Source organism: Filicampus tigris, chromosome 2 (assembly GCF_054856515.1).
Source record: "Filicampus tigris isolate MCC_2025a chromosome 2, RoL_Ftig_1.0, whole genome shotgun sequence".
In the NCBI taxonomy this organism is placed as follows: Eukaryota; Metazoa; Chordata; class Actinopteri; order Syngnathiformes; family Syngnathidae; genus Filicampus; species Filicampus tigris.
Window position 1 is genome coordinate 18,875,989 of NC_141218.1, and position 17,510 is coordinate 18,893,498.

The following is a 17,510-nucleotide window of genomic DNA, read 5'->3' on the forward strand; positions in this document are numbered from 1 at the left end:
CGCTTTATGAATAAATTATGTGAAAATATGTTCTGCCGTTATTTAGGGTGGTACTTGAAAATGTTTGAATATATATACTAAGCCAGTCAAACAAAAACAACATAAGGATGGATGGATGGATGGATGGATGGATGGATGGATGGATGGATGGATGGACGGATGGATGGATGGATGGACGAATGGATGGAAATTGTGATTATTGTATTTTATTTTATTTGGGGATCATATTCTCTAGTGTGTTTTTGTAATGATTGTAATGCATTGTAAATAGTACAAATCGAATTTGAAAAAAAAAAAAAAAAAAAAAAAAGAATAAAATACAGCTCTTCATGAATAAACTCAGAGGAAATAACATGAAAGCACAGACTGCCTGCAACAAACCGTAAACGTAACTGGAAATAAATTGTATGACAAAAATATGCTATGCTAGAAATGCTTCAAAATGTCAATTTTATGAACTCACCTTTGAATTGAGTTTTTAAATGACTTTTAGCTAGCGGGGCTATCGTTGCATCTTAACGACATGTGCCATAAGATTGCAGGTAATTTATTTATGTACTTCTGTCTAAGATGTCACTTCTGAAAGTGACTCATATTTGACTCAGTGTGAAGGTAATAACTAACTTCAGTGGAGTGTGACCTGAGGCTGATCTAATGGAGCTGCTGCCTGCGAAGCCGAAAGATATCACCTTCTGCAAGATGCCATGAAATTGTCCCTGAAGGTGTCACATGCAGGAAAAGGGCATTTTTCCCCCAGTTATTTTTGTAGCAAAGAGAGTTTGTCCTAAGTGATCAGAACTTCACTAAATCTCCATGATTGAAGGTTTAATCGTGAATCAAAGAGACTGTTTTGCATATTTCCTTGGCAACTGCCTTGTTCTTTTTTCCTTCGCTCCCATCATTAGTCCGGTGCTCACAATTTCCTTAATAGTAGTTTCATTCTAACGCCAGCATTTCGTATGCAAATAAGACTCCTCCCTGCTTTGGCATAACGAGTCTCTCAGCAGAAAAGATTTTGTTTTGGAACGTTGAGAAAAGAGATAAAAACTTGAGGTGGTCATTAACATATCAAGGAGGGATAGAAAAAAAGACGGAGTCTTTCTAAACATCCTCCCAGTGGAAATCTTGACAAAGACATCTTAGTGGAGAGGTATTTTAGTCGCATTAATCTCAATTGCAATATTACCTTGCTTTGATTATTCTCTGCTTTTTGTTCTCTCTGTTAGCAGTTTAAAAATATGCCTCTCTTTTTTCCTTTCAGCATGGTCAATCTGGTATATTCAAAATGAAGATATGACTGATATTCATGTGACATGGACACAATTAAAATATACGCTTGTTGTCTTTTTATGTAGTTCACGCAAAACTGGTTTTAACTGAAAAAGGATCAAAACTGTGCAGTTTATACATGGGGTATTTTTTATTTAGCTGTGCTTTGCTCCCCACTATGAAGAAAATTATATTTGGACAATGTTTCCCTCACTTTACATCTTTTCTCATAGGCTCACTTTCCATGTCACAATATTTATGGACCTGACTGTATAAATTCACACAACATCCTGTATAGCTTTATACACTCTTACACACTCTTCATCGATTTTGCACGTGTAGGTGCAGTGAGGGGGAACGGGCTCAGAGTTTAAGCAATCTAGTCCAAACTGAATTGGGCTTAAAACTGTGGTGCTGCTGGTGTGTGATGGTGGGGGGTATGTGGGGGTGTCACATTAGTGACTGTCTGGCGTCTTGAAGGGTGAAGAAGGAGTGCGAGATAGGCTTAATGTCTGCTGTCGACTTCTATTTCCCTCTTAATTTCACACGCTGTTGACTCAGCCTATTAACCGCTGCATGCTGGCCATCCACCAGCACATGCATAAGTCTTCCTCGCTCTAACATGGCCTTACTTATCTAATGAGCTGTATGTGTGTGGGCGTGTGTTTGTGTGTCGGTGTCTTGATGCTCTTAGCAGGTTGTTCTTCCCACCCCAGAAGACCGCGCACCACAAATGTGCACTTTGCACCTTCAGTGCCTCGTGTGTTTTTCAAATCAATTAGCGTCCTCTCAAGGGAATTTAGTAGGAAATGGTACAAAAAGTTAAGTACTACAATATGTTTGGGATTAACGCGCGCAACGCTGTGTCTGGCGCGAGCTCTGTGTGCACATGCAAAACATCCCAAACCAAAAAATGGTGAATGGGCATATGTGTCTGCAGAAATGTCAGATTTTGTCATGATTTCTCAGGATTCTGTTGTCAGTTTATGAATTAAAATTAAAAAGTATCCAGTAATAACATCCGTCCGTCTTGTTTTTCTTTACCACTTATCTTCATGAGGGTTGTGGGTGAGCTGGAGCCTAGATGCAAGAGGACCTTGGGGCGAAAGGCAAAGTTCACCCTGGACTGGGCACCTACATTAACTATTCCCGCTCACATTCTGGACAATTTAGAGCAGTCATGGGCAACTTAAATGATGGAGGGGGACACACCTTTAATTTCAGCACTTCCCACAGGCACATATGACCACACACTTCTTAAGATGCCATATTTAGTAAGGACAGAATATGTGCATACTGTATGTCTGTATTTTTCTTTTTCTTACCGAACCAATGTACAGAGGCTCAACTGCATAAACAGATCCACTCCACAACAATAAATGCTTTGAAGAAAACAAAAATAACTACATCCTATGATTTTTGTCCCCTCCAGGGCTCTCTTACATAAAACAAATCCTATTCAAATATGGCACAAAATAGCAAACCAACATTAAGTGCAAAAACTCATTTTGTGCATGTTTGCACAAAAATATACTCACTCAAAAATGTCAATATTATTCTACCGTATGTTTGTCCTGCATGTCATTCAAAATATTATAGGTTGGCTCACTCACGTCGAAGCATCTCTAACCAAGCTAAACAGATTTTTTAAACATGAATATAATCTGTTCCCTATTAGGGCTGTTCGATTTTGCCTAATAAGAAAATCCTGATTATTTTCTCTCAAACCTGATTTTACAATTACGATTTCTTTGTAAAATAAAAAATAGTGAAAAATGAAGTATTTTGAATGTCTTTTATTTAAACTTATTTTTTCTTTCTTTGAACTCATAATGCCAGTCAATTTAAGTTCAATGAAGAGGATTGGCTGGCTAAAATGTAGCCTCCTACCAGCCCAACCAGAGCAGGGATGATTCAGAATGGTTCAGTTCTATTCCAGGCAATTTCCAAGTTTCAATCCTGGGCTCCTAGCTCACCATCGACCTGGCCAATTCCGTCAATTGAGCATACGCTCCACTTCACTTCCTCACTCACTCGGCAGTCGGCTCAGATAGTCGGCTCCTGCAGCAAACAATCCCCCACGTGTGTCACTTTCTCCTCGGCCAGCGGACAATCGCTTCCGCATTTCAGCAATTGGATTGAACGTGCTACTCACGTGACCGCGTTCCAAACACGGAAGTAACCACCGGAAAACAGAGATCTTAATCCGAAGAAACGAGTAACATAAAGTACAAATACGAAGAGAATGTACAAACAGAACACAATAAAGAAAGTACAAATGGGCTACACTTAGATACACCAAAAATAACAAAATCGAACGTGCCGATTTGAACGTTTTTTTACATCGTTTTATCCAGAAAATTCAGTTACGGTTCAAAATCGCTTAATCGAGCAGCCCTACTCCCTATTTTACCTGAAAGACAAAAGACTTCTTGCCAGGAGGCGCTCTTGGTAGGCACCGCTCTTCTCTTCTTCTCTGGTACAGTCTTGGAGCTGGAGGCGCTCTTAAGTGGTATCTGCCATCTAGTGGTGAACATTGTGCTTGCAACTTAAGCATTACCCGCTACAGTAAACATTTAGATTTTTGAAAATTAATTGAGGTCCACGAGTGTGGGCACAGGCCGCATGGCCAGTTGCTCATGCCTGATTTTGAGGAAAAGCCAGGCAATTAGCAGAGGGTGAACATGCTAGCTCCACACGCCAGCCGGAGCCGAGATTCTAACCAAGAACTCCATAACTGTGAGGCATACTAACCACTAAATTACTGCGCTGCAATACAATGGGGGGAAAAAAACAGACTTATTCTGCTTTGAAAATGAACATTTACCAAAATTGCTCATTTGTAAGTCACTTTATGTCATAAAGTAAATGATCCAGCTGCCTTTTGTGTCCTTGATCACAACAACAAGCTTATCTTCATCAGTGGCATTAAATGCAAAGCAAATAACATCACACTTATTTATCATGAGGGATCTGACATGGTCCATTCGTAATCCAGCAAATGTCTGACATGTTTGGTGATGCAATTCCCCACGCATTTCTCATATAGCGCAGTATTCATTGTGTTTGTCCACTTTCGCAGAAAATAATGTGTGACGCTGGCTCTCTTTAGCAGGAGCGAGTGCCATGTCTGCCCCGGTGATTTGCTACTCGGTCAAGCACACCTCCAGAGAAATAGATGTAGTGGCGTGCCCTCTGCGCAGAGATGAAGGTCACTCCGCTCCTTGGAGAAAGGGGCCATTTGTAGCGCAATTGTTTTTGCGCAGCTCAGAGGGAAGGAGGAAAGAGCCAGTCGGAGCTGTTTGGAATGGGGGCTGTGGAATGATGGGGGATATTGTCGCACTTTCCTCCTGGTTCAGGTGATGTGTGTGGGGCCGTGGAGTGGTGACAGTGTGGCAGGTGCAAAGGCTCAGCCTGCAGCAGTGTTGTATGCCGTTGTATGTGAATTATAGGAAACGATTGCATGGCTTAAAATAATGTGTGAATACTGGAAGTGCACCAGATGGCACTGCTTTTCTTAGTCTTTTTGACGCTGGATTTGTTTAATCAAACGTAGCCAGGTAGTCACATGACCACACACTGTCTCCACGCAGCACCACACAAAGGCAGCTTTTCAAAGTAAACAATTTATGTGAAACGTGGTCAATGTCTATATTTTACTTACAGTCAGACTTCAGATCACCAGCGATCTGAGTGAACTATATAACTATAGATACATATATAATCTGTAACTATTCAAAAATTTAAAAATGATTACTCTTAAGTGATATTGTGGGACCATACTTGAACTACCATATTCCTATTTTTCATGCGCTATTGAAGCGCTTTGAGTGCCAAAGGTAGAAAAACACTATAAGAGTGACAGCCCATTTAAATGAATCAATCAGGACTTACTCACCAATTAACTTTTTGCTAAACGTTTTGTTCATGTTGATATTAGGAGGACAAGTTTGATTTTTATTTGAATTGTACTATTTTACCGTAAGTACCTTTACTAGAGTACAATTTTTGACCACTCTACACACCTCTGCTAGGTAATAACTTTTTTTTTTTTAATTTGCCAGAGGATATCAAAAAAAATACAACGGTCACACCTGTTATTTAAATTACCCTAAATTGCTAACTTATAAAAAATAAAAAAAAGACACATGAGACAATAATGTCCCATTGGAAATGCAATTTTGATGCCTCATAATGCAGCCCCTTATGTTAAAGTTTCAATTTGGACTGGCTTTGAATTTGTTATTTTTACATTTTTACACGAAATGGTGTTACATTTACCCCATTGAAACCAGGCAGCCACATTTTACACCTATTACCGTTTCCTGCGAGGGTGCTGCTGAAATTGGAGAGGGATAATACTGTGCGTGTGTGGGTGTGCGCATGCGTGTGTGTGGGTGTGAGTGTGTGTGTGTGTTCATGTTATCTTATCAGAATTATAGACTCCAATTGTACTTCAGAATCAATAATTAATAGGACCAGAGCACTTGTGCTGACTGGACTGTAATGATATTACAAGAAGGATCACTGTTATCATCTCTTTAATTGCACCATTTGGAGATGATGATGGTTTTGACACTGGCCGTGATGGAATCATTACCGTCATCACGCAGTCATTTAATCTTCAATCTTTGTCCCCTTGTGTCCCCTCAACCACTTGAGCCTCATGAGCCACTAATAACATGAAAATGTGTATGTGTGTATGAAAATGTGCATGCGTGCGTGTGCGCGTGAGATCCATGGATGATTTGAATGGAGTGCCTGCCCTGTAGGCAATGAGGGTGACGGCGGCTCTCGCTCTTCTTCAAGTTAATGTAGATGGATTGCATGCGAGGCCGCAGTCGGGGCAAGGACCTGAACCATGGGCCTGCCGCCGAGCTGCAGCCGCACAGGAAGACAGATGTTCACTCCTATACCCCCACCAACTCCACCACCTTTCCTGCTCCCAAAGTGGTTGTGACACATTGAAGGGGAGTAGAGGTGGCTGGGAAAGTCAGAACCGGGATTCAATGGTCAGGATGTTGCAGTAATTAGACCTGGTCGTGGATGGATGGATGGATGGATGGATGGGCAGTAAATGGTAAATGGTCTGTCGCTTGTCTCGCACTTTTCTACCTTTGGTACTCAAAGCGCTTCACACTGTACCTCATCTACCTACTGATGACGGAGCATCAGGAGCAACTCGTGGTCCTGCTGAAGGATACTTCGACATGGTCACAATGGGGGATCGAACTCACAACCCACAACCTCCGGGTTGGGAAACGACCACTCTACCATTGAGCCATGCCGCCCAAGTGTACAAGTTTAGTGTTATAAGATGTGTTTGAAATGATAATAAAGTACCTTTTAAGTGAAAACAAATGATGAGCGATTCAAATACGAAAATAAACTGTATCCGTTTAAAGCCTCTGGTGGTTGGAATATACCCCGCACGGGCGTGGAAAGCCCCTCGACAAGAGGCACTCGCCACCAGCTAGCTGGCGAACTAATAGACTTCTGGGGTTCCTCTTGGTCGGCCCATCGGTGGTGGGCTTGTCTGCGACCGCATCTGCTTGCTTGGGGATTTAAACAAATGATGAACTTTTGTCATGGAAAATCCGCTTTTTGGGTGTAGCTGGCTAGCTAACTGCGTAAATGGGCCTCTTAATAATTACCTAAAAAGTGAGCTGCAATTGCACAGGATAAGCATTAATGCTAGCAAAAGCACTCAAATTCCTATATAGTGGGGAGGGGGCGGACTACTTGTATGCTGGATACCCAAGTGCATCACTGGACACTCTTTGATTTTTTTTTTTCATCAGGAAAACTGAAACAGTGAAAAACAGCGTAGTGCTATATCTCCACAACTAAGCACTACATAGTTTCCATTCTTTGCTCATTTTAAGCAATTTTCTTGAAACATGAATAATGTATTTACTACTAAATCTCTATATTCACTTCACAGGGTCTTTAAAATATTGCTTGTGCAGTTATTAAAGGTTTTATGGTGGCTTAGATCTTGGAATGGATTATTATATTATTTCCATGCTTACTTCTAGGCTCATTTTTATCTCTGAACAAAATGAAGGGTGTTTTCTTATTTGCTTCAACCACATTTATTCGAATAACTTGGAGGTTTTGATAAGAAAGTTCACAAAGCCATGACACATTGCTGTGTATCAGAACGGGCATCTTTCTCCATGAGCCTCATATTTCATGTCAGGGACATTGGTTTTCTGGTCAACCTCTGCTGTAAGCCACTGCCATCGCCGCTCCATCCATCATCTTCTGACCTTCAGTATATTGTGCCCTGAGCAGGGGAGGGAGTGACTGATGTCGCCTCGGTCGCCACCTCCCCGCACCAGGGACCCAACTGCCCTCCCCACCCAGATATCCGTCCGCTATTATCCGACCCCGGTGTCCACAGATTCTCATCAGCGCTGGCGGCTTTAATTATTCACGGCGCTGAATCACGGTCTCATCGGAGAGATAGTGCAGACCTCTCTCAGATCGTATCTGTGTGGCTGTGTGACACTATCTCATCCTTCTTTTATATACACTGTGGATTAGAGCAGGCAAGTTCTGCTCTCAGAATGCCTAAACGACCAAAGCATGGGGCCTGAAGTCTATTAATAACATGGAAGGTAGCTTCGCTTAAAAAGAAGCCAGTGTTTCGTTTTGCTTTTTGTATTTCAGTTGAATTGCAATGCCAATAAGCTACTGCGCAAACACACTGACCAGACACTTGAAAGTGTTCGCCATCAAATTAAAATGTCAGCTATACTTTATCATAGCCTTCTTCAAGATACTTTGGGGCCAAGAGGGGCAGCGCAATGTAAAAGTGGCTGAATTAGCATGTCTGCTCACAGTTCTGAGAAAATGACTGTTTTATTTCATTTTCATTTTAGAATAGAAATGCCACAATTGAAATACAGCTTGAGTTTCTTATTTGTTGGCTGGAATGAGTAAGGAAAAGTCTAATAACAGTTTGATTTTCATTTTCATTTCTAAAACGAAAATAGACTATTATAGCACAAGACACACACCTAAAAATGATCGCTATATCTGTATTGGATTCCGAGAAGTCATCACCAACGACATACTGACTAGTAGTTGGCAATGCATGTGGGAATGTGAGTGTGAATGGTTATTTGTTTGTATATGCCCTATGATTGTTTGGAGATTGGTCCAGGGTATACCACACCCTTCACCCAAAATCGTCTGGAATAGGCTCCAATACACAATGGATGGATGGATGGATGGATGGATGAATGGATGGATGGATGGATGGATGGATGGATGGACGAATGGATGGATGGATGGATGGATGGATGGACGGACGGACGGATGGATGGATGGATGGATGGATGGATGGATGATGGATGGATGGATGGATGGATGGATGTTTGGATGGATGGATGTTTGGATGGATCGATGGATGATGGATGGATGGATGGATGGATGGATGGATGGATGGATGGATAATTTAATAAACAGAACTGAACTTGAATAATGATTTGATTCAAATGTGTTGCATATAAAGTTGAAATAAGTCAAATTAAAATTATACCTAAAGTTCTGCTTTAAAATACTATTCTAGTTGATTCCAAAATGTGTACATGTGAGAAGAAAAGAGGATGTTTGGTCACCATAGAAGTGACAATAATAAAAGTCTAAAACTCTTAAACTCCGGTAAGATAATAAAGGCATGAATGGTCTGGTTAATTTTGGTATTTCACACTCACACTTTGAAACCACCAAGCTGGGACTCCGGATCTTATTTCTCAGTGACAGGTCCCGGACTGATGAGGGGAAGTGTGGCTTGTCTTTTGGTTGCCTGGTGGAGGACAAGAGGAGGAGATGCGGGGTGAAATGGGGGTTTAGACACAGGGGGATCTGCCTGATTGACAGGCCGATGGGTCATAGCTATGGGCGAAGGTGTGGACGTGTTTGGGGAGCTGTCTCCAAAGATAAGCATCTGTGAAAATGAGAGGCGAGATGGTAATCTTTCACGGGAAGTCGAGGCGATTGTGTTGCAGGTCCAAACCACAGGAGAAATGCTGACCTTGTGGGCCTGCATCAGGCCTCCAAATCTGCTGCAGACTTTTCTGTAGTTGCTGTTAACACTCAGTAGAAAAACATGGTTTTTTTTCTTCAATTTTAGATGCAACATTTGGCTCAGATTAGTGTTAAAAACTAAATATGTTCATGTTTTACTGCAGTGTTTCCCAACCTTGACCTCGGGCACATACTGTAGGCCTACTTCCTCTAAGACAAATCTCACAGCACACCATCAAACAAAAAAAATCTCACATAAAGTATGAAGATTAAAACAATGATGATGATGATGGAATGACCTTCCTTTAAATGTTAGGCAAGCCCCCTCACTGTCCGGTTTGAAAACTCTTTTGAAGACACATTTCTATTCTTTGGCTTTTAACCTGACGTGAGACTGACACTTTTCTGCTGTTTTCCGGAGTCTACTCTATACAATACTTTGTGTTTTAATTTATTGCTTTCACTGTCTTTGTTGTTGTATTATTACTATTTTGTAAATGAAAAGTGCTTAGTTACAGCTGTAGCTGTTATGCTATATAAATAAAGTTGTATTGTAATGTGTTGTGTCAATTTAATCACAAATGTACCAACTCAGTGTGAAATCTAGGCCTGTGTCATTGAAGACTAGGCTAGTTTTCTGATGTATGACAACATACCTCGCTGGCATGGATAGATGAACAAAGCTACATTATTTTTAGTGAATATATAATCATTCTCAGACAAATTAAGTGAACTTGTTTCTTGCATGTAGTATTTCACAATATAATAGCTGCTGCCTTTTTGGCTCTATTTGTTTGCTTGTTATTTTGTATATTATTTTCTTGTTATTATTTACTCCCCAAAAAAACGTTTATATACGTTTATAGATAGATGAGGCGAAGGCAATGTAAGAAACTCTAAAAACTATTGTTTTTCACTATGGAAACTAACATTCAATAATATTGCACTTCATACAAACATGTAGTAATAATAGAGGTGGGCATTTACACCTGTCGTCACCTGTCCATCGGTACTGCCAGAAGGTCTGAATTCACTTTTTCGCTGGCGAACTGACCACTCGATTCACGGAAACTTTGAAACTTTGTTGATGTTTTTTTTTTACTGACGATCCTAGTATAGCGGTGACGAAATGTAATTCAGCGAAGAAGGAAATGCGATCAAAATAACGATTGACGGAGTGATGATGACGGACTGCGGGTCCATGACTGATGAATGAAGTTCCCTGACCCGCCCACCACTTTCTTATGGCTCCTTCTGTATGCACAATTTGGCCACTGGGTGGCAGTATAGTACTGTAATGTAGACAAATGAAGAATTTCAGTCAACTTGTAATATTGTTTTATTTTAGAGGTTAATGACTATAAGTCTGTGAGCATTACTTTGCCTGTCTTAGTGTACATGAGTTGTGCCACCGTTTATGTCCAAAAATATGTTACTTATGCACGATAACACCGCCAAGTAGATGCTATTGTTAGCTCGTCTATGACGTTTCCCATTACCGTATGTGTTAGCATTAAGCTAACACACTTACAGGGAAAGTTATGTGGTTGTTTTAATTATGCTATGTGAAATTCTTATTGTTGTCATGTTTAGTTTGACTTAAAACTGTAACTGGGTGTCGCAATAAACAGTTTGAAGCCTCTTTTTTGAAGGTTGGACAGAGTCAATTTTTGGTTGCATTGTTTCTAATAACAGTGGTGTATAATTCTGTGTCAGGTAGTAAACTCAAGATGCTATCGTGATGCAGCTGACGCAGATATGTGTTTATGTTAGGAAGAAGCATTACTCAAAGTATAGCGGCACTTTCTGAGGGTTAACATATGTCTGTAATTGTGAATTTTGCTCTTTGGTCTGATGAGAATATTTCATCTTGACATTGAATTCAAAGAGGAAATGTCACCCTGCTGCTGACGTGGGTTCTTCTACAGAGCAGAAATGAAATGTCCACATGTACTTGTCCACGTAAATTGATGATTCATTTGACATGGATTTACCTGAACTTTCTTTGTATGTCAACTATAACGTGATTCAATGCTTGACGTCTCTTGTCGGGAAGGAGAACATTTTGTTTTGTATGATTTTGTTGAATGAAGTCAAGACCGGAGCAAAAGCAACTGAATATAAGTCTTTCTTTACATTTGAATATCAAGCTCCAGACTTTAACTGTATCTGTTCTTCTTTGAATATGTGTGTATGTGAGGTGCATATCACAAGGAAGCTTACGCAAGCTCAATTTCCTTGATGTCCAGAGCAAAGCCAGGTCACAAATCCCAAAGCAGCCCGGCTGAGTGTCCACAAATCCCCCCCGGCTGTGCCCCTTTCCCTATTGGCCGCAAGTTTGTTTTCCAGTTTCATCTTTATAATCTCTTTTTCTTTCATGTGACTCATCCAACACCACTTCCCATGACCCGCTAATCTCAGCAAAGTAGACAAGACGAGGCCCTGCTGCGTGAGTTGCACCGCACTGGCGAAATCCAATTCTAAGTTGGAGTCCGCTAAATCGTGGCTTTGGATTGGACAGCCTTGCCGAAACTTGGATTGTGTGTATGTTTCTGTTTCTATCTTGTCACTCACAAAAACAATGGTTAACAGTAAGTGTTTTGAGACCACACACTAACAGCTTTGCTCCTGTACTTAAATGACTCATGGATATCAGCCACTTCTTTGGGTACACCATCTAATCAGATCCAATACAAGAGCTCATTCAAAAATGATGCCGTATGATTATTGCAGCCAGAGGTGGAGAGATGTTGAGCCAGGACATGAGCAGTGGTAGCATCTGGATAAGTTAGCAGAGTGATAGGGCCATGGTTTTTTTTTTAATTACAGTACTGTATTCCCCCATGAAATTCATTGTGAGCTTTCCTTATTTTTTTTTAACTGAGTATCTTTTATGGCTTTTTACAACCCGCAATTTTATTTAAAGATGGCTTTATGTGTCCTTAAATTTATTTTTGGTGCTGATTTAAAAAATGTCTACTTTTTCTAGCACATCAGGACATAAGGACAATATATGTATAGTATTTTCCTCTATGCTAATTGTTTGGTTTGTTCAAATACATTTTGCCACATTTACTGTGATAAAGTAACTTAAATAATTTTGTGTTTGATTTACAATTACATTTTGTGATTAGTGATTACTTCTTTATTAGTTACATTGAGCAGATTTTGTTAGATTTAGCCCTCTTTGACACATAAGCACTGTTTTATTGATGTGACCTTCCCTAGCTGGACATCCTGTACCTCTTCATCTAATACACCGTAAACTTACACAGACCAGTTAAAACCAGTTAAGCCCATGGAGTCACAGACAGGAAGATACCAACCAGGGATGTACTGAGACCAAATTTGGCGTATGGGTATGGCGTCCTTAGGGGGACGGTGCGAAAGGTGAGGTCACTTGCTGAAATGTAATAGATTTAGGGGGTGTCGGGGGGGTTCGTATGGCGGACGTCACACACAAGTTAGTCGGCGGGACACTCACATGATTTGTTTGATAATAACGATACAGTCATGAAATGACTAAAATGTTTCATTTTGTATTTTAAATTGAGTGATGTTATATTGTAAATTAAAGGCAATGGTAAAAACGATGCTATTCGACTTTTTTTGTAAGTGCATGTAAATCGTCGATAGAGGGGGGCGCCATATAAAATCTCGCCTCGGGCACCCCGTTGGCTAGGGCCTGGGCAAGCATTTCGGACACGAGACAGCCACAGGCCCGTGTATCCATCTTCCTGGCATCATTAAAACAGTTTTAACTGAGAATATACAGTCTTCTGGTCGTTAGTATAGTGGACATTCAAAGAAAAGATCCAGCCAAAGTTCGAACAAAACTTTACAAGATGCCGACAACCTCCCTTAACATAAATATAACAACCTGTTTTGCCAATACTCTCTTGGAAGTGAATTTTCAACAGTAACGTCTAAGGCTAAAGTTTTTATCATAAATTAAATACAGACCTTTTTTTTTTTACTTCAGTAACATAAATACTTTATTTTATTCTTTAGAATGACAGACTTTCTGGATTCCACTAGAAATAAATGGGTTATTTATTCGCTTGCTCTGGGTTCATTGAAAATTTGCCCCTAAGTGTGAGTGTATGTGCTCTGCAATTGGCTGGTGACCAGTCCAGGGTGTACTCCGCTTCTCGCTCACTCCGCTGGGATAGGCTCCATGCGCCCCGAGACTAATGACGACAAGCACCATGGAAGATGGATGGATGTCTCATGTACCTTATATCGGAGTGATGCAAATAATGTTGCGGGGCAGCAAAACCAATGAAGACTATATTGTAAGCCTACTGGTGTTCTATTCATATCACTTGTTTGCTCCATAAGGCTTTGCCAGAGAAAAAGTGTTGTATATAATTAGACTGAAGAAGAGTGAAAACAAGTGTGTGTCTGCACATTGTGCTGCGAGAATGAAAGCAATGTGGATGTGAGAGAAGCGTCATGCTGAGTAGAACATGATGCTCCAGCGGGTCTCCGGGGCCATCTGTTGGCTGTGTCACACCGCGGGAGATTACAATTATCCAGGAGAGAAAGACACATGTATTGTGAACAGACTCGCCCTCAGATCTCCTTTTTATTCTCTTGCATTAGATGTGGCTTGAGAGTGAGGGGGGTGCGGATGGTGCTTGTCGTCTGCAACTTCATTTCAAGTGTTGCTTTTAAATGTGTTCACTCTCTCGGACCTTAATCGATACATTCTGTTTGCAGAGTGTTGCTGGGATTGACTGGGAGCAATTCAGAACATTGATCCAAAGTCATGACTGTTTAAAGTGCAAAACTATAGCATCATTATTGCTGCGGCTAAAGTGGGATTGTCTCTCAAGCATCAATTCCCAACCACTGTGCTGTGGGAAATTATCCAATTTTACCTAATGGGGTTGAAAAATATTCATTACAAATAAAGTACCTTTGTTCACCAAACACTAAAATGCTCTTCCACTAGATGGCAGAAGGTACATAATTAACCTCTGGATCCACTTTATTTATTTTGAAATATTTCTGTTTGTCTGTGTGCTGCAAAATTTGTTTCTAATGTAAAATATTTTTCTTATTTCAATAAAAATTGGGAAACACAGGTATAGTCAATATCATGATATTCATACTAAATCACTCGCAAACCTCAAATGGTTACAAATGTACCTTTTGTGTGACACAGGTAGTAAAGGTCAAGCATCAAGGGTACAAATGAAGAACCTTTCAGGACGCTGTATAGTGAAAGCAGATTTGTTTGTAAATACATAATACATGTGAGAAAATAATTGCTGAAAAATATGTACGATGACTGAGAACCATGTAGTACTCGTAGTTGTGTGAATATGGCACTTAAGTGTTTTTCACCATTTCAGAATTGCTGATTATTTTTTGGACGTGGTGAAAACAGTGGTCTGTTATGCACTGTCATCCGGAATGTGTCACCCCTCCCTCAGAATAATAAAAACCTGGGTGTCTGCGTTTGCATTGGTAATTATCCAGTGCATTTGCCAGTAACTTATAATTAGGTTACTTGGCCCATTTCTATCACTACAGCATGTAGTAAGCTATGCACGCACCCTGAAAACGTATCTTCCCTGGATCCCACAATTTAGAGAACAGCTTTGTGTCTTTATTTAAATTCCCAAATGAGGAGGTGACACGGTCAAGCCCCAGAAGGGAGTTAGCTTGCGAGCTAGCTTTTGGCTAGTGTCTCTCAGAGGCTCAGTGTCGTAGAATATCCCACAAGGGGGCCTACAGCTACCAGAAACTTTAATCTGATATATTTTTACAGCTCAAAAACATGTAGGGAGGTGTCGACATAAGAAAGTTGCAACACTAAGTAGCATCTGTTTTTCAGTGGGCCACAGTTTGAGACATTCCGCAGACGCACCCATGTTTCAGAGCAGAGTCAGTGACTGAATATTTCAGCCTCATTCTACCTACAGTACCAAATATATTTTTTAATCATTCGCATTTGCCACCGTTGTTGTTCACAACACTCTTCTTTGTAGTGTGTCACATTTTGAATTTTTTTTTACTTTACTAGTACTTTAAGGGTACCAAGCTATTGACAAGCCATTGTAACTCTAAACGGTGCAATGCTATACACACAGTACAGTACCTAATTGACATCAGATGCCCACTGATTAGTACCGTACGGGACTGGGAACCTGTTACAATACACTATAGTTTCAGCACCATCTGCTGGTGAGAAGTTATCACAGCGTTCCTTAGAAATTACAAGCGCAATACTACACTATTGTAGTGACAGGCTAACGTGTTTTCTGCTCAGACGTGTATACTCCATATTGCTAATATGCTGAGTCATGACATCCATTGAAATGTCATTCTCAGTGTCAAGTCCAATATTTTTTACCCGATATTTTCCAACATAAAAGTTTGAATGAAATGACTTTACTACAGTATATGACATCATCTCTTGAGTCATGGGGAAACCCGAACTGATCTTTTAGCTCATGCCGCATCAGTGGTGTTGTAAAATGTCATGAATTTCATCTGATCGTTTTCAGGTTTCATTCAAAAATCCCACGACAGCCTAAAACTGCTTGTGATCATTAATGATCACAGTTTTAATACAAAAGAATAATCATATAAAAACAATAATAAAAAAACGACAGTATATGTAACACTGAACAACAAAAAAGGCAAATTTCTGAAAACATTTAAAAGGACTTAAAAGGCTATTTGATTTTTTTTTTTTTAAATATGGTATGTTTTGCTGCTGGGACAAAAGTAATCAGCAGAATTTGAAGTCCGTTCTTTTTCTTTAATGGCACTCACTGGGCATTTTATTAGGTACACCTGCAAACCACAACCACGATAATCATGGTATTGTTAAATTAACACCTCTCTGAGATTGTCATTGAAAATGAATCTTAATCCATTTCAATTGAACTATGAAGATAGGTGTCTTATTGGCCAAGGGTGACCTCTACTGGTGCAAATCTCGATAATAGTGCAGAACTGCAGATTGTTCTGACTTGTATTGGAAGCTGTACCTAAAACTATGGCCAGTAACTGCTTAGGTAAATAAAAACTGAATGCCATCAATAGGTTTTGAGACTTTTTCCATAGGGACACTTTTTTCCTTGGACAAGCACTAAACTCTAGTCCCATTCAAAACACTCCCCTCCAGATGCAATGCATTTCTTATATCATTCCAACAACTTCTGGAAGCCCCCCTGGAAGTCTTCCAATGTGAACGGGTCCATGACCCTCGTCACAGGTTCTTTCAATTCCTCAATGGTCCCAAAACGACTGCCTCTGAGGTTTTCCTTTAGCTTGGTGAACAAACAAGTCACAGGGAGCAAGGTCTGGACTGTAGGGAGGCCGAGGAACTGTCTCGATAACCATCTCAGTCAAATAGTTGGAAACACAGATGGACTTGTGGTCTGGTGTATTGTCCTGGTGGAAATGCCACAGGCAAGATTTGAAGAGCGCCAACTTTTTGCATTGGGACAAACTTAGCGCACATTTTCTGCATGTTCAATTCATCATGAATAATTGTGTGCACTGTTCCCACACCGACTTGAAACTGTACACTTATTGTCACTATTCAAAATCGACAGTCCTTATTTATAAAAGTACATTTCCCCATCAGCTCCAGTGTTCTGACTTCCCTCTCCCTCCTCTCATCATCTTTCAGACTCTCTCCTACCCTTAGTTTTTGTTCCAATGGAACTCGGATGGTCTGCGCATTCACGTTAATCCATAAGCAATCTGAAGCAGTTCATGAATCAGCAAAACATTCTTTCCGAGCTTATTGCAAAATTTTATAGCGTATCGCGCTTCAAAAGAGTGCTCCCATCTCGACTGCATTCTGAAAAAAGTCAGGTGTGACGAGCACATGGTTTAGTAGGGTTCGCTTAACGTCCATGTAGAGCTGCTCTTTCAACCTGGAATAACAAAAATTGGTATGTTATCTCATTAGACATATACTAATGATCAAAATATCAAGAGTGTGGGATGATTATAACTAGCCCTACAAAAAGTCTCAGAACTTATTAAAGGCACCTTGTGTGTGTGTGTATATATATATATATATATATATATACATACACATATACATATATATATATATATATATATACACACACACGTATAGATACACATATATACATATAGCACACACGTATATACATACATGTACATATACACATGTATATACATACACATCTGTACAGATACACACACAT